Raw genomic sequence first — 24,994 nt, 5'->3', positions numbered from 1 at the left:
AAAACAAAAGGATATACCTTCTCAGCACCTCATGGTACCGTCTCCAAAATTGACTGCATAATTGGTCACAAAACAAGACTCAACAGATACAAAAATATTGAAAATTAACCATGCATCCTATCAGATCACCATGGATTAAGGCTGATCTTCAATAACAAAATAAATAATAGAAAGCCAAATTTCACATGGAAACTGAACAACACTATTTTCAATGATACCTAGATCAAGGAAGGAATAAAGAAAGAAATTAAGAACGTTTTAGAGTTTAATGAAAATGAAACCACAAAACACCCAAACTTATGGGTCACAATGAAAGCATTTCTAAGAGGAAAACTCATAGCTCTCAGTGCCTCCAAAAAGAAACTAGAGAGAGCACACACTAGCAGTTTGACAACACATCTAAAAGCTCTAGAACAAAAGGAAGCAAATTCACTCAAGAGGAGTAGACGGCAGGAAATAATCAAACTCAGGGGTGAAATCAACCAAGTGGAAACAAGAAGAACTATTCAAAGAATCAACCAAACAAGGAGCTGGTTCTTTGAGAAAATCAACAAGATAGATAAACCCTTAGCCAGACTCACTAGAGGGCACAGGGAAAGCATCCTAATTAACAAAATCAGAAATGAAAAGGGAGACATAATAACAGATCCTGACGAAATCCAAAACACCATCAGATCCTTTTACAAACGACTATACTCAACAAAACTGGAGAACCTGGATGAAATGGACAAGTGTCTAGACAGATACCAGGTACCAGAGTTAAATTAAGATCAGGTTAATGATCTAAACAGTAATATATCCCCTAAAGAAATAGAAGCAGTCATTAATAGTCTCCCAACCAAAAAAAAAAAAAAAAAAAAAAAACCCAGGACCAGATGGGTTTAGTGCAGAGTTCTATCAGACCATCAAAGAAGATCTAATCCCAGTTCTTCACAAATTATTCCACAAAATAGAAACAGAAGGTACTCTACCCAACTCATTAAATGAAGCCACAATTACTCTGATACCTAAACCCCAAAAAGACCCAACAAAGATACAGAACTTCAGACCAATTTCCCTTATGAATATCTATGCAAAAATCCTCAATAAAGTTCTCACTAACTGAATCCATGGACACATCAAAACAATCATCCATCCTGACCAAGTAGGTTTCATTCCAGGGATGCAGGGATGGTTCAATATACAGAAATCCATCAATGTGATCTAGTATATAAACAAACTCAAAGACAAAAACCACATGATCATCTCATTAGATGTGGAGAAAGCATTTGACAAAATCCAACACCCATTCATGTAAAAAGTCTTGGAAAGATCAGGAATTCAAGGCCCATACCTAAACATGGCAAAAGCAATCAAGTGCAAACCAGTAGCCAACATCAAAGTAAATGGTGAGAAGCTGGAAGTAATCCCACTAAAATCAGGGACTAGACAAGGCTGCCTACTTTCTCCCTACCTATTCAACATTGTACTTGAAGTCCTAGCCAGACCTATTAGACAACAAAAGGAGATCAAGGGGATACAAATTGAAAAGGAAAAAAGTCAAAATATCACTTTTTGCAGATGATATGATAGTATATATAAGTGACCCTAAAAATTCCACCAGAGAACTCCTAAGCCTGATAAATAGCTTCAATGAAGTAGCTGGATATAAAATTAACTCAAACAGGTCAATGGACTTTCTGTACACAAAGGATAAACATGCTGAGAAAGAAATTAGGGAACTAACACCCTGCTCAATAGTCACAAATAATATAAAATACCTTGGCGTGACTCTAACTAAGGAAGTGAAAGATCTGTATGATAAGAACTTCACGTCTCTGAAGAAAGAAATTAAAAAAGATCTCAGAAGATGGAAAGATCTCCCATGCTCATGGATTGGCAGGATCAACATTGTAAAAATAGTTATCTTGCCAAAAGCAATCTACAGATTCAATGCAATCCCCATCAAAATTCCAACTCAATTCTTCAATGAATTAGAAAGGACAATCTGCAAATTCATCTGGAATAACAAAAAAGCTAGGAGAGCAAAAACTCTTCTCAAGGATAAAAGAACCTCTGGTGGAATCACCATGCCTGACCTAAAGCTGTACTACAGAGCAATTGTGATAAAAACTGCACGGTACTGGTATAGAAACAGACAAGTAGACAAATGGAATAGAATTGAAGACCCAAAAATGAAACCACACACCTATGGTCACTTGATCTTTGACAAGGGAGCAAAAACCACCCAGTGGAAAAAAGACAGCATTTTCAACAAATGGTGCTGGCACAACTGGCAGTTATCATGTAGAAGAATGCGAATTGATCCATTCCTATCTCCTTGTACTAAGGTCAAATCTAAGTGGATTAAGGAACTCCACATAAAACCAGAGACACTGAAACTTATAAAGGAGAAAGTAGAGAAAATTCTAGAAGATATGGATACAGGGAGAAAATCTCCTGAATAGGAAAGCAATGGCTTGTGCTGTAAGATCGAGAATCCACAAATGGGAACACATAAAATTGCAAACCTTCTGCAAGGCAAAAGACACAGTCAATGAGACAAAAAGGCCTCCAACAGATTGGGAAATGATCTTTACCTATCCTAAATCAGAGAGGGGACTAGTATCCAATATTTATAAAGAACTCAAGAAGGTTGACTCCAGAAAATCAAATAACCCCATTAAAAAAAGGGGCTCAGAGCTAAACAAAGATTTCTCACCTGAGGAACACTGAATGTCTGAGAAGCACCTGAAAAAATGTTCAACATCCTTAATCATCAGTGAAATGCAAATCAAAACAACCTTGAGATTCTACCTCACACCAGTCAGAATGGCTAAGATCAAAAATTCAGGTAACAACAGATGCTGGCAAGGATGTGGAGAAAGAGGAACACTCCTCCATTGCCGGTGGAATTGCAAGCTTGTACAACCACTCTGGAAATCAGTCTGGCAGTTCCTCAGAAAATGGGACATAATACTACTGGAGGATCCTGCAATACCTCTCCTGGTCATATATCCAGAAGATGTTCCAACCGGTATGAAGGAAACATGCTCCACTATATTCATAGCAGCCTTATTTATAATAGCCAGAAGCTGGAAAGAACCCAGATGCCCCTCAACAGAGAAATGGATACAGAAAATGTTGTACAATTACACAATGGAGTACTACTCAGCTATTAAAAGGAATGAATTTATGAAATTCCTAGGCAAATGGGTGGACCTGGAGGGCATCGTCCTGAGTGAGGTAACCCAACCACAAAAGAACTCACACAATATGTTCTCACTGATAAGTGGATATTAGCCCAGAAACTTAGAATACCCAAGGTATAAGATATAATTTGCTAAACACATTAAACTCAAGAACGAAGACCAAAGTGTGGACACTTTGCCCCTTCTTAGAATTGGGAACAAAACACCCATGGATGGAGTTACAGAGACAAAGTTTGGAGCTGAGACGAAAATATGGACCATCTAGAGACTGCCATATCTGGAGATCCATCCTATAATCAGCCTCCAAACGCTGACCCCATTGCATACACTAGCAAGATTTTGGTGATAGGACCCTTGATATAGCTGTCTCTTATGAGACTATGCTGGGGCCTAGCCAACACAAAAGTGGATGCTCACAGTCAGCTATTGGATGGATCACAGGGCCCCCAATGGAGGAGCTAGAGAAAGTAATCAAGGAACTAAAGGGATCTACAACCCTATAGTTGGAACAACAATATGAACTACCCAGTACTCCCCAGAGCTCTTGTCTCTAGCTGCATATGTATCAGAAGATGGCCTAGTCTTCCATCAGTGGAAAGAGAGGCCCATTGGTCATGAAAACTTTATCTGCCTCAGTACAGGGCCAGGCCCAAGAAGTGGGAGTGGCTGGGTGGGGGAGTGGGTGGGGGGCTGGTGGGGGACTTTGGGGATAGCTTTGGAAATGTAAATGAAATAAATACCTAATTAAAAAAATAAAAAGATATAAACAAAACAAAAAATATATATACCCTTATTCCAATCTCTTTTCTCATATTTCATTTTTAATTTATAGATAAAGAAAAATCAAAATATAAGCATTTTATAGGAAATAATAAACATGGAATTTTGTGTGTATTATCTGATTTTAAGGACTTCCTAGATTTGAATTAAAATGGTTAAATTCCCTTTTCCTCTTACAAATTTTAGACAGTGTCATTTTACACATAGTACCTTTATAATAATAAACAGTTAGTCTGCAAGATGTAATAAAAACAAATTAAGCTTTCAAAATACTTACTAGGCATTGCTTTGTTTTGAGAACATAATTTGTTTTTAATGTGTATATTTAGCAGAGCATTTTATTTTCTGCTTTGAACACTTGCAGATTGTTTTTACTTTTGTACAGACCTAAATTAAAAATTTGCTTACAATTGAGTACATCTTTTTCTTAAAATTGCTTATTTAATCCAAATTAAATTGTGTGCCTAAGAAGCCCCTTTCAAGTAATGAGAAAGTGCCTTTATTTTAACAGAGATCAAGTACTTATATTTAAAACTCATGTGAATTGTCTCTTTGGCAATTACCTGAAACCTGTGTCTGAGCTTTTGACATTAAACACTTAATCTCTGTTTCTTGATTTTCAATTAGTATGCTCACTATCCTACTCCATATTTGATAAGTTGATTAATGAATCAGCAGAGCAATTTCATTCCTGTCAAAATAATGGAGAAGCCATGGTATTTGTCCTTACAAACTAAATTTAACATGTTAATTTAGCCTTTGAGGCAGAGATGTATTCTAGGATCATAAGGAAGGATGTGGAGTAAGAGGGAAAAAAAGGTACAGTGTCCCCTAAAACATGCTAGAAAAGATACTGGGAGGAAAATTAGATGTGAACATTCCTCAAAGCTTATAATACTCTTACAACATTTCTTGGTAATCCTGTAATAATGTTATAGAATATTTGGTCTTCAAATCTGCTATAAAACATTAGCTCATAAAAGTCTTCAATACTTCCACATGCAAAGAACAGCTTTTATGATTTTCATTTGGAGATTCAATGCCCACTCCCATTCTTCCAGAAGTCAATTATTCCTGGTGAAATTTTTGTTGGTGTTGTTGTTGTTGCTATTGCCATGTATACAAGGGCTAGAAGACAGAGATCACAGCATTTTGAAAGATTTTTTTGCATGGCAGAGAAAAAATATCCTTTAAAGAGCAGTGGAAGCAAACATGCATAAAAAACCTCCATGAAAAATCTCAGCACTAACAGAAAAAACATCTTCCTTTTAATGACCCTTTTTAACCCCTTTTCTCTACTAGAAATAATGGAGTCACTCATTTCAAATGGTAAAGCCATGTGCAACTTGTCTCTGGCTGTAGAGACCTTCTCTTTTCCAGAACAACCCTACTCATTACCTACCTATTCAATTGGATCATTTCTCCTGGAGCCTTTCTTTATAAAAGAGCACCATGCTGTTTTTTTACCATTGTTATTACCTTAAAATGTTTCTTAATTTTGTAACTGTGTGTCATACCATGTTAAATCATTTCTTACAACTGGTTAAAATGGTCTGATTACTTATATTTCAAAATAAAAAGCTCCACAAGTGGCAGGTGTTCTTGAAGTGGAAAAATTTTCCTTAGACCATCTTATTAAGAGGGATTTATGTGGACAGTTCCACTTTAGCTGTAGAAGACAATGAATTTTCACTTCACACACAGGTCTCAGTTTTCAGTGTTATGTTTCATTCTAGTTTTTAATTATCATGATAATTGTGTACATTTTTAAAATGTCACGTGACCCTTTGATACATATCCACATGGCATAGTGTCTAGTCAGGATAAAGTTCATTAATCACCTCAAAAATTGGTCTTTAAACCTTTGGTGATATATATTTTTCCAAAAGGAAATTAGAAGAAATATCAGCTATGGTAACGATGTGACATAGGAGTATGACAGGTAATCTATTCCAATTGAGAAGTCAAATCTTTTAAGTTCTGACTCCGTTTTAAAGAACCCGACCTAAGTCTGAATTCAGGTAAATTAACAGTCTGGTACCTAGCCCCCCACCCCCAACAAAACCCAAGCCTAGCTCCAGACTCTAGGCTAATCCCCAACAAGACCAATGTTTCTTTCCAGGTTACACCCTAAATATGAGCAGCATCTCCAACAAACCTGTACCCCCATGACGACTCCTAGTATCAGCCAGTTCCTGCACACTCACCCCCTGCCACTTACTGTTTACTGTACATTCTTGGCCTGATAGATATATGGGGCTTCTCCACCACCAAAACTGTCCTGTGTGATGGTGGTACATTGGAGAGGCTGAGCTAGCTGAAATAAAGACCCTGTTGTGAGTTGCATTAGATCGGCTCCTGTCTGGTTTTGGAGGGAATCACTAATATTTCCCTGACACTGCAAAATGTGACCAGTGAGTGTTTGAGAGGCTCCAAGGAAGTAACAATGTTTGAATTTGTCTTCTGCAAAATGGTCAGGAGGCTGAAGTATGCGTCAAGAAGCAGCAATATTGACATTGAATCCCCACACCTGGTTATTAGCCGATTCATAAAGGCACTTACAGCTTTTCTAGTGAATCTCCATACACTATTCGACAGTCAGAGATGAAGTGTCTCTAGCTGCATATGTAGCAGAAGATGGCCTAGTCGGCCATCATTGGGAAGAGAGGCCCCTTGGTCTTGCAAACTTTGTATGCCCCAGTACAGGGGAAACACCAGGGCCTAGAAGTCGGAGAAGTGGGAGTGGGTGGGTAGGGGAGCCGTTACAAGATGGCGCTGACATCCTGTGTTCTAAGTGGTAAACAAATAATCTGCGCATGTGCCAAGGGTAGTTCTTCACTCCTTGTGCTCTGCCTTCCCCATGACGACAACTCGGCCAATGGGCTGCAGCCAATCAGGGAGCGACAACTCCTAGGCGGAGGATAATTCTCCTTAAAAGGGACGGGGGTTTTGCCATTCTCGCTCTGGCTCCTGAAGATGTAAGCAATAAAGCTTTTGCCACAGAAGATTCCGGTTTGTTGCGTCTTTCTTGCCGGTGGAGCAAAAGCGCGGGCAATAGTATAGGGGACTTTTGGGATAGCATTTGAAATGTAAATGAAGTAAATACCTAATACAAATTTGGAGGAAAAAATAATCTAAAAAGAAAAAAGAAAAAAAAAAAACTCTACTAAACTATTTTAATGTGAATCAGCTTTTATAATACAGAATTTTTGGTGTTAATTAACTGTTAGAGTAGTTCAAGAGTTATGCCTGTTTTAAAATATATTATAGATTAGAATATATGAAGATACTTCTAGATTAATTTCTGTTATAGCTATATGTTTTTCATAAACATACAGCATGAAGAAAAATAGTCATAAATGCAGATGGAGCAGGATCAGCCAAGTAATAGTTGCTGAGACTGTGTTTGACATACAGAAGGTACCGGTTCTAGTCCTTATGTTTTTGTTTATGTTAAAATTTGTCCATACTAGAGAATACTGTAATTATAATATGCAGTCTTGTTGAATCAATGTCTATTATATTTAATATAAACATCTGTAATAGAGAAAATATGTACTGGTCTATCTATTAATATCTTAAAAGTGATGTATTTGATATTAAAATAATACATGTATATTAAATGCATCTTATAACACTTCTGTGACTTTGAAAATACGTTCCATTTTTGGTTCCTGGAAATAGAGAAAAAATTTTCATTTTAACTGCTTTAACTTTATATTGTACTGCTTTGTACAAGAGAAAACACATTTCTTCCTGAAGTTCTCATCTAAGCATGAATGTGCCTGACATTTCCACCTTAGATTATATTAACTAAGTTCTGTGTCTGTTGCCATTACCAATACTCATGATTCACTGAAGAAACTTTAGTAGTGGCAGCAGGTGCAGACGATTCGATTGACTTCTTAAGTAACTCTAAAGAATACTTTGCAGTTTGTTTACAAAATCATGATGTTTCCTTTCTTTAAAGAAAATACCAGATAGTCTAAATACTTTGTGAATGTGCTAGTAGAGAAAGTTGAAAACGAAAGCATAATTCTTATTTTGGAAACTCAGTGTGGCTTAAGATATAAAATCAGTAGCTTAAAATGTTAAAAAGAAGTTTTGATTCATAAAGAAGACTTTATCTCTGTTATAGGTATTTTAATAAGTCCTGTGCATCTGAAAAGAAAGAGAAATGGCCTTAACATAAATGTGGTCTAGCTACAACTATCTAGCACAAAATTTTAGAATTGAAATATCTTATGTATATAAAGAAAATATCTAATAAAAATAAATGAAAAAAGAAGAAAAAAAAGAAATATCTTATATTTAGTGTGTTTTTTCTTTGACCATTATTTGGGGCATCAGTCACACTATTTTAAATGTACAGTAATCATCTCATGTTTAAAAGAATTAGGTCCCATTTATCAATTGTTGACCATAGAGCCTGAGCAATTGGTGTTCTGCTCAGGCAATTGTCTTTTGTATCAATGCATTGAAGGTTATTTCCCCCTTTCTCTTCTATGAAATTTAGTGTATCTGGCTTTCTATTGAGGTCCTAGATCCATTTGTACTTGGGTTTTGTGCAGTGTGATGAATATGTATCTATTTGCATTCTTCTACTTGCAGACATCCACTTAGACCAGACCCATTTGTTGAAGATACTTTTTCCCCCCATTGTGTTATTATACCTTCATTGTCAAAAATCAAGTATCTATAGGTATGTGGTTATATTTCTGGGTCTTTGATTTAGTTTCATTGATCAACCTATCTGATTATGTATCAATACCATGAAGGCTTTTGTTTTATTTTGTTTTTTGTTTGTTGTTGTAGTTGTTTGGTTTTTACCACTATTGCTCTGTATTATACTTTGAGGTCAGGAATGGTAATTCCCCCAGAAGATTTTTATTGTTCAGAATTGTTTTACATATCCTGGGTTTTTCTTTTGCTATATGAAGTTGAGAATTGATTTTCAAGGTATGTAAAAAATTGTGTTGAAAGTTTGATGGGGATTGCATCAGAATGTAGATTGCTTTTGGTAAAATGGCCATTTTTTACTATGTTAATCCTATTAGCATGGGAGATCTTTCCATCTTCTAATATCTTCTTTAACTTCTTTCTTCAGGTACTTGATATTCTTTTCATATACATCTTTCACTTGCTTAGTTAGAATAACACAATGACATTTTATATTATTTGTGACTACTGTGAAGGATGCTGTTTCCCAAATTTCTTTCTCAGGCTATTTATAATTTGTATAAAGGAATTCTACAGATTTCTTTTTTTTTTTTTTTCAGTCCTTCTCTCTAACTTTTTTGTTTGTTTGTTTATCATTCCATTTGTTTACATCTTAAATGATATCCCATTCACTGGTTATCCCTCCACAAACCCACCACTCCACATTCACCATCTCTTCCCTCCCCTTTGCCTCTATGAGTGTGTTTCTCCACCCATCCACCCTCTGCTGCCCCACCCCTCCCGCAACCCTTTATGTTGGGGCATCAACCCACCACAGATTCAAGGGCCTCCCCTCCCATTGATGTCAGACAAGGCCATCTTTTGCTATATATGTATCTGGAACCATGGATCCCTCCCTGTACACTGGTTGGTTGATGGTCTAGTCCCTGGGAGGACAGGATGGTCCACCCAGCCAATATTGTTCTTCCTATGGGGTTGCAATCCCCCTCCATTCCTCCAGTCCTTCTGCCAGCTTCCTCACTAGGGTACCTGAGCTCAGTCTGATGGTTGGCTCCAAGCATACACATCTGTAATGGTCAATTTTTGGCTGAAGATCCCGAGGAACAGCCACACCAGGTTCCTGTCATCAAGTGCCTCTTAGCAGTGGCAACAGTGTCTAGTTTGGTGTTTGTAGACAGAATGGATCCCCAGGTGGATCAGCCCCTTGCCTTGAGTTTCTGCTCTAATTTTTTGTCTCTGTTCTGTGTTTGGACAGGCACGTTTCTGGGTTAAACATTTTGAGATAAATGGGGCGGGGGAGCATCCCTAAATCGGGGCCATGCCAATTTCCTGGAGGTGATCTCCAGGTTCTATCTCCCCTTCTGTGCACATTTCAGCTAAAGTCATCTTCACTGGGTCCTGGGAGCCTCTTATTTCTCTGGAGTCTGGAATCTTCTCCAGTGGCTATCCACCATTCCTCATTTACTGCAACATATCTTTATTCAATACCCTGACCCTCTGTACCTCTCTCCTGTAGCCTCCAGTGCTTTATATTGCCTCCCACTTGTTTCCTCCCATTCCTCTCTCCCACCTAGTAACCACTCCTTGACCTCCTGTGATCATCCTGTTCCCCTCTCAATGCAGGATTGAAGCATCCACATCCTGGTCTTTCTTCCTCTTAAGTTCCATGTGGACTGTGGGTTCTGTCATGGACATTGTGAGCCTTTGGGCAAATATCTACATATCAATGAATATATACCATGTTTGTTATTTTGTGTCTGAGTTACCTCACTCAGGATGATATTTTCTAGTGCCATTCATTTGCCTGTGAATTTTATGAATTCATTGCTTTTAATAGCTGAATAGTACTCCATTGTGTAAATGTACCACATTTTCTGTATCCATTCTTCTATTGAGGGACACTTGGGTTATTTGCAACTTCTGACTATTATAAATAAGGATGCTATGAACATAGTGGAGCATGTGTCCTTGTAATGTGTTGGGACATCTTTTGGGTATATGCTCACTAGTGGTATAGCTGGGTTCTCAGGAAGAACTATTTCCAATTTTCTGAGGAACTGTCAGACTTATTTTGAGAGTTGTACCACCAGCTTGCAATCCCACCAACAAAGGAAGAGTGTTCCTCTTTCTCTACATCCTCACCAGCATGTGCTCTCACCTGTGTTTTTGATCTTAGCCATTCAGATTGGAATCTCAGGATCATTTTTATTTAGATTTCCCTGATGACTAAAGATGTTGAACATTTCTTTAAGTGCATCTCAGCCTTTCAAAATTCCTCAGTTGAGAATTTTCTATTAAGCTGTGTACTCCATTTTACAAAAGGGTTATTTGTTTCTCTGGAGTTTATCTTCTTAAGTTCTTTGTATTTTTTGTATGTTAACTCTCTATTGGATATATGTTTGGTAAAGATCTTTTTCCAATCTGTTGGTTTCCATTTTGTCCTATTGACAGTGTCATTTGCCTTCTGGAAGTTTTTCAGTTTTATGAGGTCCCATATATTGTTTGTTGATCTTAGAGCATAAGCCATTTGTATTCTGTTCAGGAAAACTTCCCCCCTCTACCCTTCTGTTCAATGTTCTTCCCCAATTTCTCTTCTATTAGTTTCAGCATATCTTGTTTTATGTGGAGGTCCTTGATCCACTTGGACTTGAGCCTTGTACAAAGAGATAAGAATCTATCAATTTTCATTCTTCTACATTCCAAACTCCACTTGAGCCAGCACCATTTGTTGAATATGCTCTCCGTTTTCTACTGTATGGTTTTAGTTTCTTTGTTAATGATCAAGTGACCATAGATGTGTAGGTTTATTTATGAGTCTTTAATTATATTTCATTGATCTGTTTGTCTCTGTCCCAATGCCATGAAGTTTTTATCACTTTTGCTAAATAGTACAACTTGAGGTCAGTGATGATGGCATAGAAGTTCATTTATTGTTGAGAATAGTTTTTGCTATCCTGGGTTTTTTCTTAATTCAAAAGAATTTGAGATTTGCTCTTTCTATCTCTATGAAGAATTGAGTTGTAATATTGATGGGGATTGTATAGACTCTGTAGATTGCTTTTGATAAGATGGCTATTTTTACCATATTAATCCTTCCAATCTATGAGCATGGGAGATCTTTCCATTTTCTGAGGTCTTCTATGATTTTTCTTCAGGGATGTTAAGTTCTTATCATACAGTTCTTTCACTTGCTTGGTTAGAGATATTTTATATTATTTTTTACTTTTGTGAAGAGCATTGTTTCCCTAATTTCTTTCTCAGCCCATTTATCCTTTGACTAGAGGAAGGCTACTGAATTATTTGAGTTACTTCTATATCCAGGCACTTTGCTAAAGTTGTGTATCAGCTGTAGGTATTTCCTAGTAGAATTTTGGTGATCCCATATATATATATATATATATATATATATATATATATATATATATATATACTTCCATATCATTAGGAAATAGTGATACCTTGACTTCTTCCTTCCCAATTTGTATCCCCTTGATCTCTTGTTGTTGAACATGTTACGAGAAGCAGGGGAGGGACCCTGAGTTTCAGGAGAATGACTGGAAACCTTGGGGTAGGAGGTAGGAGAACTCTTTATGAATTCTAAGAGACTTGAGATGGAGGAGATGCCCAGGTGACCTCAATCATGATGCCTAACAGTGGGGATATGGAACATTAAGAGGCCACCTCCTGTGACTCGGCAGGACCCCAGTGGAGGTATAAGAATACCAACCCACTTGCAATATTTTCAAGCCAAATTTTACCCTGTCTAAAAGAAATGTAGGGACAAAGATGGAGCAAAGACTGAAGGAATGACCATCCACTAATCCACTCAACTTTAAACCTATCCCCTGGGCTAGCACCAATCCCTGGCATTGTTTTTGTTGTTTTACTTTTTCACTTTACATTCTGCCCTTCCTTCTGCTCATCTCCTCCCACAATCCTTTCCTTATCTCTCTCCCTTTACCTCCTGGTACTTTCTCTCCCATTAAAGCTATACAATTCACCCCAGATAGTATACATTATTAGTGATACTCTGCTATGTTTATAGACAGGAGTCTTGCATAAGTGTCCTCTGAGAGGCTCTATCAAGTGACTGACTGATACAGATGCAGTTACCCACAGTGAAACACTGGAAAGAGGACAGGGATTCTTCTGGAAGAGTTAGGGGAAGGATTGAAGGTCCTAAGGGGAACAGGACCCCTACAGGAGCACCACAGAGTCTCCTAACCTGGATATCTGGGATCTCTCTGAGTTGAGCCACCAGTCAAAAATCATTCATGTGCTGGAATGAGGTTCCCGGAATATATGTAGAAGAAATGCACCTTAGTCTCCATGTGAATACACCAACTGGAACATTGGCTCTCCCTTACGCTGTAGCCTGACTTTTGTAACCATTTCCAAACATGGCTGCCTTCTCTGTCCTCAGTGGGATAGGATGCACCTAATATGACAGAGACTTGATATTCTAGGGTTGAAGGGCCACCATCTCAGAAGAGACTGTGTGGGAGAATGTGGACATGTGCATGTGATTTGGGGGGCAGGAGGGAGCATCATTTAGTACTCCAATAAACAAAGATAAACAAAAACAAATGAACATACCATAAATTTGGTAAGTTGTTTGTTTGTTTGTATTTTGGCCTATGCAAGACATTAAAGATAATATTTATAGCAACAGTTTAAACCCATCTATGTAAATGTTGTATATTGTAGCCTACTCATAGATGGTATATATTTATTTATCTATTTGCCTACCCTGTGAACAGTGTTCACTATTTTCACTCAAGGCAATTCATTTTATTTGTCTTGTTTGTTTGTTTGTTTGTTTTGTTTTGTTTTGGGGTGAGGGGTCTTTTTTTTTTTTGAGATGAAAATTCCATTATGTAACTGTTGCTATCCTAGAAATCAGTATATAGATTTGGCTGTCCTTAAACTTAGATGTAATCAGCTTGCCTCTGTCTCCCCAGTGGTGGGATTAAAAGTGTATGCCACTACACATGGGTCATTCAACATAATTTGTATTTTCTTTGCATATTGAGATTATACTACATTTAATTAATCATATTTCTTTTGTATAAATTAAAATATTGATTTTTCAAGAAAGATTAAATTACATATAAGATATTATTACTTGAACAAAGTCTACTATGACTTTTAGATATTATAGTCTCTCCACTTATACCATGTTATTCCCAATGACCTTTGCTGAGTAGAGAAGTTATTCATGTAAGAATGTGATTTCTTTTGGAAAATACATCAGTAATCTTAGGAAAGACAAAATTATGACCTGAAATGTACTTCCTTCTCTTAGCTAATTTTGGTATTATTAAACTGAGCAATAATGTCCAAATATTAATTTCAAAAGAAACTTTAAAAAAAATCTATGATCTGAATTATTCCTAAATATACCAAATTGTGAATTCATGAAACAACCTCCTGAAATTAGGAGTGATAAATGGCATTGACTCTCCACTATTAAGGAACAGTGGAAGGGAATAAAGAGAAGATAGATGCGGCTGCATAGATAATTTGGTGCGTCACAGGTCTTGCTGAATATGCCTGACAATGAGTTCAGGTAGCCAAAGGTGACTCTAATATATGAATTCTGGGGATCAGAAACAGAAGGATAACTTGTGGAGTTGCTGGTTTTGAGCCTACCTTTGAATTCAGTAAAAGACTATCAATCAAAGGAATATTCTGGAAATTGTTAGTGTAGGGAGTCTGACATCTGGGCCCTATACATGAGCATGCATATCCACAGGCATAAATGTTACATAGAGATGTAACACACACACACACACACACACACACATGAGCGCGCACACACACTTAGATTAAAGGGCATGGGAAGTGGACATTTCTGTTTTCTTTGGTGTCTAAGTTCTGTTTTTTTTTTTTTTTTTCCTGAAAGCTGACTTATGAGAGGATGTTTTGTTGAGAACAGACACATGGTGTTTTTCTGAAAAAAGGGCACGTGATGTTTGCTAGGTGATGTTTGCTAGAGTGGATGCTTGACAGAACACATGATGTTCGGAAAGGATATATATATATATATATATATATATATATATATATATATACACACATATATATACATATATGATGTTTGGAAAGGATACACACACACACACACACACACACACACACACACATATATACATATACATATACATATATATAAACCCTACCGACAGAGGACAATGATGTGTGGCATTGGTTTGCCTTGCTACTCTTTGCTGGTCTTCACTGGATTTTGTTTATACTGGTCTTTGCTAATGACACTGTGACATTGGTTTGCCTTGCCTTCTTCACTGACACAAAGAGAGAAACACACAGAAGAACTTTTTATATTCTGGCAGGTAATTTCTGCTTCTATGAACTCAGGATGTTTGGCAGAGCCTCACATTTTTTTCTCGATTGAACTGCCTTTGATGACTCATGAATGGTATTTGTGAGTGGACTGAACTACTGTTGCTCATTCATTTGAATTTAATCCCAGCTATTTTAATAGTGAAGATTGGTATGGCCCCAAAGAACTATTTTTAAACAGGTCCATATCCCTCTTTTCCCTATTAACCTTTCCTTTGCAGTACTTCTGGTGGGTGGTGGGCTAGAGGGGATATCAATGCATTTATGATCCCTTATTAAAGTAGGTTTTGAGAAATATAAGCCTAAAGATATTTACTATCCTCAATGTAAAAAACAATGGAAGAGAAAAACAGTGATATTAATACACATACTAACACAAAACAGGAAAATCTCCAATGGAGTTTTCATCTCTAGACAGAGAACTACAGAAAAGTATTGTGTAGGTTATTTAGACACATGTTTTTATCCTGTTTCTCTTGAAAAGAAAATAGAAGAGTTCAGATATAAAAATATCCTGGAAAATAGATTTTGGTCTATAATTGTACTGAATAATTGTCAGATTGGGTATCAATAGGATTTAAGTAATTATGACTATTAAAATGTAAGTCACTTTCATTGTTCCTTGCTTAGCTTTAGGCATTAGGATATGGGTGTAGTGAGTGATTTCTTAGACCCTTTTCTTTGTATAATGACTACAAATCAAAACAATCATTTTGATGTGTCCCTGACCTATGCTGTAATATTTTGCTGTTGATGTTGTTGTTGTTGTTGTTGTTGTTGTGGTTGTTGAAAGTAATGGATTTTCCATTATTAGAGATTTTAACATCTTGGTCATTTTCCATTTATGTTGTTGAGAATAATTTGGTATTATCATTTACATACCTTCCAAGGGATGGGAACTGCTTTGCTTGGTTCAGGTTATTACAATTCATCGACCCATACAGTGTGTATCACTTTTGTTTGTTTTTCTATGCGTTCTTTTCAAAATGTTCAAAGTGTATTGATGGTGTTTAGTGGTTACATACTGAGATTGCTTCTATAATGTAAGACTACGGGGAAAAAATTTTAGCTTTCTGCTTTTCTTTCTTAGATCACATATTTCTACTTCTTATTTGTAAATAAATATGAATGCTCAAGACACCTAATAGTAGACACATCTTAAAACAGAAAGGCATTTCCTTTGTAAAAGGAACTGCCTACAGGGGACCTTAGCAGCATATTTTTTGTCTGAAATTAGGAACAACATTGTCACTCTAAAACAGTGAATAATTTTCCAGGCAGAGACTTGTTTCATTTGTTTCAGCTTATAACAATTCTATGGTCTTCAGTTGCAAAATGTCTGATGCCAGCATAGCTGACTGATGAAATATAATTGGGTTGCTACAATATGAGATGTTTTTAACCAGTATGTTTTAAAATCAAGTAGGAATGGAAAACAATTTAACTAAAGAGATTGTAGGTAAAGTGGGATATTTAAAAATAGCAGTAAAATCTTGAGTCACTCCTGTGCAGCCTGAGCTTGCCTTGCCAGTCTGACGGGGTCCAGGCCCATCCTTCTCTGTACTATGACTTGGCTTTTCTGTAAACATGCTGGAGGAAGTGCACAATGGAGAGGAAGAAGTGGAGCCTATTGTCTTTCAGGCCAAAATAGCCCAGCTCATTTCCCTCATCATCAACATTTTCTATTCAAACATGAGATTTATCTTTTTCAAGATGCTTCTGATGTCTTGGACAAGATTAGGAATGAAAGTCTGACAGACTCTTCCAAGTTTAACAGCAGGAAATAGATGAAAATTGATATCATCCTCAACCCTCAGGAGTGCATATTGACTTTAATAAACACAGACATTGGCATGACCAAGGCTGACCTCATAAATAGCTTGGGAGCCATTGTTAAATCTTGTACAAAGAAATTAATGGGGACTCTCCAGGCTGGAGCAGACATCTCCATGATTAGGCAGTTTGGTGTTGGATTCTATCTGGCCTATTGAGTGACAGAGAAAGTGCTTTTAATCACAAAGCACAATGATAATGAGCAGTGTACCTGGGAGTCTTCTGCTGGTCAATCCTTCACAGTTAATACAGTCTATAGTCAGCCCATTGCCCTGGATACCAAACTGATTCTCCCTTCAAAGAAGATCAGGTAGAGTACTCAGGGAAGAGGAAGGTCAAGAAATGGTGAAGAAGAACTCACAGTTTATCGGCTACCACCATCACCCTCTACTTGGAGAAGGAATGAGAGAAGGAGATCATAGATGATGAGGCAGAGGAAGAGAAAGGAGAGAAAAAGGAGGAAGATAAGGATGATGAATCACAATCTAAGATCGAAGGTATGGAATCTGACAAGAAAAATGACAGCAGCAAAAGTAAGAAGAAAATGAAAACTATGGAGAAATATATTGATCACGACTAGGTGAGTAAGATTGAGCCTATTTTCACCAGGAACCCAGATGACAGCATTCAAGAGGACTATGATGAGTGCTGTAAAGGAATCACCAATGATTGGGAAGACGACTTGGCAGTCAAGCATTTCTCTGTAGAAGGTCAATTGGAATTCAGTGCACTGCTCTTCACTTCCTGGCAAATTCCCTTTGACAGTTTTTGAAAGCAACAAGCATAACATCAAACTGTATTCTGTCATGTGTTCATCCTGGACAGCTGTAATGAGCTGATACCTAAGTACTTCAACTTTAGCCGTAGTGTGGTTGTCTCTGAAGACCTGCCCCAGAACATCTCCTGAGAGTGCCCCAGTAGAGCAAGATCCTGAAAGTTACCAAGAAAAACATTATGAAAACATGCCTTAAGCTTTTCTCTGAGTTGGCTGAAGATGAAGAGAACTACAAGAAATTTTATGAGTTTTCCAAGAACTTAAAGCTTGGAATCCATGAAGATTCCACTAACCATTGCAACCTCTCTGAGCTCCTGCCCTATCCCACCTCTCAGTCTGGAATTGAGATGACTTCCCTGTAAGAATGCATACCTTGCATGAAGAAGAGACAGAAGTCCATCTACTATTTCACCAGTGAAAGCAAAGTGCAAGTCTTTGTGGAATGTGGGCCAAAGTGGGGCTTTGAGGAAGTGTATATGACTGAGCCTAAAGATGAGTACTGAATGCTGCAACTCAAGGAATTTAATGGAAATAGCTTGATCTCAGTGACTAAGGAGGGCCTGGAACTTCCAGAAGATGAGGAAGAAAATGGAGGAGAACAAGTCACAGTTTTAGAATATGCAAAGCTCATGAAGGAGATCTTGGACAAGAAGGTTGAAAAGGTGACAATCTCTATCTAATAGGCTTCCACCTTCACCAGCTGCATTATGACAAGTATTTACAGCTGGACAGCCAACATGCAGAGGATCATGAAGGCCCACATTTTTTAGGGATTTGACCAAAACAATGAGCTAAATGACCAAAACAGACATATGTACATTTAAGTCCAAAGTCTTAACTAATATTCATGGGAAGAAATATTCAGAGTTAAATGGTATCATTTCAGAACAATCTACAATGGACTATATGATGACAAAAACCATGCAGAGATCAATCCTGAAAACCACATTGTGAGACCCTTTTCCAGATGGCTGAGACAGGCAAAACTGACAAAGCTGTCAAGGACTTGGTGGTGCTTCTGTTTGAAACTGCTCTGGAGAGATAACATGTCCCATGTACTGTATTTACACTCAGGAATCAGATAGAGATGAACTAGCTCTCCTGTTTTCTTTCTTCCTTCCTTCCTTTTCCTTTCTTTCTTTCTTTCTTTTTCTTTCTTTCTTTCTTTCTTTCTCTCTCTCTCTCTCTCTCTCTCTCTCTCTCTCTCTCTCTATCTCTATCTCACTCTCTCCCTCCCTCCCTTCCTTCCTTCCTTCCTTCCTTCCTTCCTTCCTTCCTTCCTTCCTTCCTTCCCCTCTCTCTCTCTCTTTCTTTCTCACTCAGAAACCCCAATGTAAGAAATGGTACTGCCCATTGATAAATGAGTTCCCCCACCTTAGTTTACCCAGTCTAGAAATGATCTCATGTATGTATGTGTCTGTACATATATATTTACAGATAAATATTCATACTTTTAATTTAAAAGATAATTCTGAAACAAGTCTCTTTGATTGTTCCTTGAAAGTATATTTATCAATCTGGTATAATTCCTTAATTTTCATTCTGAGAACTAAAAATTGAGTTAAAATAAACAATTTTTTTTTGCTAATTGTGTATGGTACTTGTATGGGAGAGAGAAAAGAATGAAATCTAGGGAAAACATTAAAAAGAATGTGTAGTGTATGAGGAGGCAAAGAGAATCCAGCATATTAGTTCTATCATTTAAAGAAGTGAAACTGCCTATTTAAAATGTAAGACATCTTTAGTTTAAACTTTAGCAAAAGTTTCCTATAGTCTTGATGTAAAGTAGCAATTTTTGACTGGCACAGAATAATTTGAATGATCTGAGTGAGAGACAGGGTTACTAGTATAGGAATGTGTTCTGAAAGCTAATTTTATGAGACTAACTGAATTCTCTGAAGCCGTTAACAGGGCATGAGAATGAAAGTTTGAAACTTTGTATCTATGTACCAATCCAGCTCATGAATTTTCCATTTCACTGATTTCTAGAAAAGAAGAAAAGGGTGAAGGGCTCTTTTTTTGTATTGATAGGTTTAATTAGAATTTGATAAACCTCTTCTGGTGAAGTAGAAGATCTGTAAGGTGTAAATGAATAAAGTTCTAAGAGAACGTTGTAAACAGTGGATATGTAATTATTATTTAACTAGTTATATAGAGAGAAACTTGTTTCCAAAGTATTTATCTTATAATTATTCCTACCTAAAAGAACATTTAAAACAAAAATATGTTGTTAATGGAACGAAGAAACCACAATTACTATTTGATAATCACAAAATAAGACATTTTAAGAATATATTTACATAGTTTGTAGTAAACAGCAGCTTAGCTACAAAAATATCCTTAATCATGAACATATAAACATAACCTCCTGAAAGGATTCCATAAAAATACATAAAATGTTAAATTGTAATATATATAGAAATTTAGTACTTTCTCATATTATGTAAAAGCTACATATTTACTCTGGGCAGGGCATTTTAGAAGACATGAAAGAAAAATCTATTTTATACATTTAATTTGACAGTGAAAATTAAAAAGTAATTCACACCTCTGACTTTATTTCATGTCAAAAAATATAATCTCTCTACTTTATCCTTTATCTGCTTACTAAAGTCCAGTCATTCATTAAGAATAATGTTAAATATCTCATTTTCTGTCAGCTTGAAATGAATATATCATAATTAAATATTCTTTATTCTGACTATACATGATACTCTATCATTCATAATAATTGAGCTTTCTTAGAATTTATGTTATTTGTTTATGTCATTTCAATAACATCTTTCTTACAAGAAACTATATTCACATATGAAAAGGATATGAGGGAAATGTTCTTATATGGCAAATGCTCAAAGGAATAACTAAGTGAAATAAATATATAATATGGTATATTAACTCAAGGGTTCATTCTGTACATTGGATAGCTGGCTCCTTATAATTAAGAACTGTGTTCAAGAGTCTCTGATGCTTGTCCTAAAAAGTCAAAGTATGTTCACCCTGAAACATCAATTAGTTTATTTTTAATTAATTATTTTGTTTAAAATGTATTGCATATATTTTAGGTTTAAAATATTATGTTATACAGTATGTACAGATTTTTTACTAGTAAACATACCATTTTATGCCAAAGAACCAATAAGAAACCCACTACTACCATTTAGGAAGAAATTTAATGGGTGCTGGGGTTTTTTGCAAGGTTATACATGTAAAATATAGAGACCCTTGACTTTTGCTAAGACTTGATTATAGTGGAAAACTTTAAGAGATTTTAAATACTTTTGAGTTTTTCTACTTATTTATTTGTTTATTATTTATTTATTTGTTTATTTAGTATGTTTAAATTTTAGGAGTCCAAAACTGACTGGAATAATTTTTAATTGAGGAGAGAGAGAGAGAAAGAGAGAGAGAGAGAGAGAGAGAGAGAGAGAGAGAGAGAGAGAGAGAGAGAGAGAGAAAGAGAAAGAGAGAGAGAGAGAGAGGGGCAGAAGCAGAGACAGAGAGACAGAGAGACAGAGACAGAGACAGAGACAGAGTAACAGAACTGTGATCAGTACTTTCACTGTCATGTAACTACTTCAGTAGACTAAGCAGATTCCTTGGAACAAAGCCAGGTATGTGATTTCAAACTATGACTATAAATGAAAAAATAACGAAAAGACTATAATAAATAGAACTGTACAGTAAAAGGCTGTGGAAGAACTGTAGAGACAGTACAAAAATGAAGATTGTGGAAGGTTATTAAAGTACATGTGCACATATATAGAAAAAGTGAAAATGGATTTATTCCATAACAGAACAGTAATAACAATACTAGAAAACAGAGACAACAACATACAATTTTAAGAATTGGTTGTTACCTAGTGAGATCCCAAATCAATTGTTATAGGCTTTTGTCAGTGCTCTTAGTTATACTCTAGAATTTGATGATAACACCTTAATTCTGAATATGCCACATACTGTGTAGTAAAACATGAAGAATCAAGTTGGTATTAGCCAGAAATCATTATCCCTGTTGGCAAGTTTCTATACTGGTATAAAAGGTGTTATGCATTGCTACAAGAGAGAAAAAGAGCAATTATTAATTTTACCCAGCAGTGAACTCTGTGAACTACAATAATGACTGATCTAACATGACATGACTATGGGTGTAACAGTGCCATGATCTTAATGGGACTAACCAGGAACTTTCTGGTTGGAATTGAGGCCTGTTGTACAAAGAATGGTATACATGGCACCATTATCTGGCCAAGAACCTATGGCTAGACCTATTACAAAAACTAAAATAAACCTATTAAAATTATTCTTCTAACTGGACATGATATTAAATCTACTTCCAATGGCTTATTATTAAAACCACATATTAAGACTTTGAAAGTTTTATAGCCTTAATCCAATTAAAGTTTTTTTCTCTGTCTGTATTTTATGTTTGTGGTTCAAGATATTCTGAGTTTCTTGCTCTATCCACCATGTCAGCCACTTGATTGACTTTTAGTCCCCTGTACACGTAATTCAAAATAAAATTCTTCTAGTATAAATAGCTATCAAAGAGTATGTTACCATAGGATTCATAGCAGTGAAGACATAAGTAATACAGAAGTAGTTACAGAAGAGTAATTATGAAGAACTATAAAGAATCTAACTATTTTGTTATTATTATTTGTTTGCTTGCTTTAGAGTGATGTGTGTGTATGCAGTGACTGACAGGGCCAATGGCAAAGCTCTACATCAGTAATGGTGGGGCTGAGGCAAGGCCAAACAGGTCTTACTGAGTCACCCAAATATAGAAGTAATTGAGACAGGTCTCAAAACTCAAGCCAGGCTTAGGCTTTTCCACAAGGCTGCAGAAACTCAATCCAGGCTCTAGTTTGTCCTCAAGGCACAAACCAGGGCCAAAATTGTGGCCAACAAATCTAGACCCCTGAGATCTCTCAAACACTGGATCAACAAACAGGCAGCATACACCAACTGATATGAGGTCCCCAACATACATAAAGAAGTCTTTTCATACTTTCTATGAGGGGAAACACCAATATTTTCTTGTAGTATAAAGAAAACAATTGTTGATAACACCCAAAGCAGCCTACATAGCACCCTTCAATATCATGAAAACAGACAGCAGGAGAAAAAAAATCTTCTATTTATGGTCAGGTGCATAAATATTCTATTTGTTTACTACATGCATGTAACTTTTAAGGCTTTACCATTATGTTGGGAACACAATAGCAAGAACAATATCATGTACAATTCGAAGGTCTCCTGAACACTTCTGGTCAGCAACCCCAGGGGAATTATGTCATGTCTGGTATTGGTTTTATTATTTGGTAGTCTATAGGAGGAGTAAAATCTCATATGTAATGTAACTCCAATTAAAATCTTGCAAATAACGAGTAGCCCAATGATGTGTTATTAATATCTATATCTATATATCTATGTATCTATGTATCTATGTATCTATGTATCTATGTATCTATGTATCTATATAGCTATATAGCTATATAGCTATATAGCTATGTATCTATGTATGTATATATATATTTAGCAGATATATCAAACAGCAAACCAGGCCAAGGCAGTTCCACATGAGAGAGGTTTATTGTGTAGAGACAAAGGGGAGCAGTGAGGCGAGTAGAGGGACAGAGAAGAAAGAGAGAGAGTGAGAAGGGGGTGATCTCCTAATTTATATGGAAAATGAAGTCACACAAGTGAGGGGGGTAGTGAACCAAGTGGATTCTGAGATTGAGGGTCATTGGCTTGGCAACGTAGGTCATGGGTCACATTGTTAGGGCCTGGGTTTGGAATGCCCTGGTAATAACATACCTCCCTTCTTGTTATTATAAAAAGAAGGGAAGGAAAAGTGAGGGGGGAAGCCAATGGTGAAAAGGGAACAAGGGCGTGGTATCTCTTAAACTACTTCCTGCTGTCTAGGGGTGTCATCAATTTCAGGATATATCTGACTTTCACCATCAGAATCCGTTTGGTAATTGTCTGAGTCAGGTTCTTCTATGGACAGTGGCTCTTCTGTGGGCAGCGGCTGGTAATCCTGTAACAGGAGCTGAATAATAGTTTGGTTAGATTTTTTTTTGTACCTGTTGTTGAAGGAATGTAGAGACAAGATTAATAAGACACGGAATGAATAATATCACCAGGAATATGACTAGGAAAGGTGTTTTGAAAGGGAGTATCCACTTCCATATGGGGTTTTCAATAATCCCAGAATTGGAGGCCTCACGGTCACTGAAATTTCTGATGTCTACCTGTAGTTACTGGATTTGATTTTTCACTATCCCAGATTGGTTGATGTAAAAACAGCATTCTTCTTGTAGGAACAGGCAAAGAACACCTTCTTTAGCTGTCAGGAGATCTAGTCCCTGCTGGTTTTGAAGCACTACATCTGCCAAAGAATCGATCTGGTTTTGGATAGTATTTACAGTTTCAGTAATTTCTTGAAAATCACTTTTAAACTGGGAAGTGAATATATTATATTGGGTCATAGAAGTCGTTATCCCTGCTATTCCAGTACCAGCACCCACAGCTATTCCTGTGGCTACCAAAAGTGGCACGACTTGAACTGCCTTTTTTACTTTGGTCAGCTATCATGTTTACAACTGGGATTGTTAGGGACTCATTTTGCTCAATTACTCCCAGTTCAGGAAAAAGGAGTACCAACATGCAAATTCCTGACCAGCTGGCTGGTAGATGATGGTACACTTGAGTGCCACAAAGGATTGACGTGTTCTGGACTGTGGGGCATTTTGGCAGAGATGTTGTGTCAAGACTTATGGTTTTGTTGCAATCTAGGGAGCTCAGTGTTCCCACAGAGTGAGTCCCAGAGGTTTTGAAGCAACTTGCCACACCAAAGAGAGGGATAGAAGTAAGGAATGGAGTCATGGCAACATTGGATTTAGGGCAACTAGTGAGGGGTAAGGTAAGGTTATTTTGTAGTACCACTGGGAAAGCTATAACCTACAGTTGTGAATTAGTTCCATGAGGTCACGTAGCCAACAATCTTTAAAGTGCCCAGGTCTGGTGACATTAAGGAGCTGGTAGGCTGAAGTCAAGGTCTGAAGCAAAAGGAGGAATGACAAGTTAGTACTATTCATATGGGGAGACATCAAGGAGGTAAGAAACTTGGAAGAATGTTTGATTGTCTCTCCTACTTTTCCTATATTTAGGGGTGAGGCGATTGAGACATATTTTCTCTAGATGTGGATGGTACTTACTGGGGAGCTGGGCTGAGTTTTGCTGTAGAGCTTACCAGCAACTCCTGTTTCCCACCACCTGGGATCCCATGGGTCTCATATGTACAAAAAGAGTGTCTTGTGGAATTGATAAATTGTTAATCTGTGTCCCTAGCATATGTATCTCACAAGAC

General features: G+C 36.8%; 1 long non-coding RNA gene and 1 pseudogene across 1 annotated transcript in view; one reads left to right on the top strand and one right to left on the bottom strand.

Moving 5' to 3' along the window:
- Positions 1 to 6,745, bottom strand: part of Gm34585 (predicted gene, 34585) — a 56,983-nt gene extending 50,238 nt beyond the window's left edge. Inside the window, exon 1 of the long non-coding RNA NR_166903.1 lies at positions 6,534 to 6,745. This is a non-coding gene — a long non-coding RNA (predicted gene, 34585). The remainder of the gene's footprint in view (positions 1 to 6,533) is intronic.
- On the top strand, positions 16,510 to 18,432 carry Gm19139 (predicted gene, 19139; annotated as a pseudogene).

This window comes from Mus musculus, chromosome 13 (assembly GCF_000001635.26).
Source record: "Mus musculus strain C57BL/6J chromosome 13, GRCm38.p6 C57BL/6J".
NCBI classification, from domain to species: Eukaryota; Metazoa; Chordata; class Mammalia; order Rodentia; family Muridae; genus Mus; species Mus musculus.
Note: the sequence above shows the minus strand (reverse complement) of the source record. Positions and strands in the feature narration are given on the sequence as shown.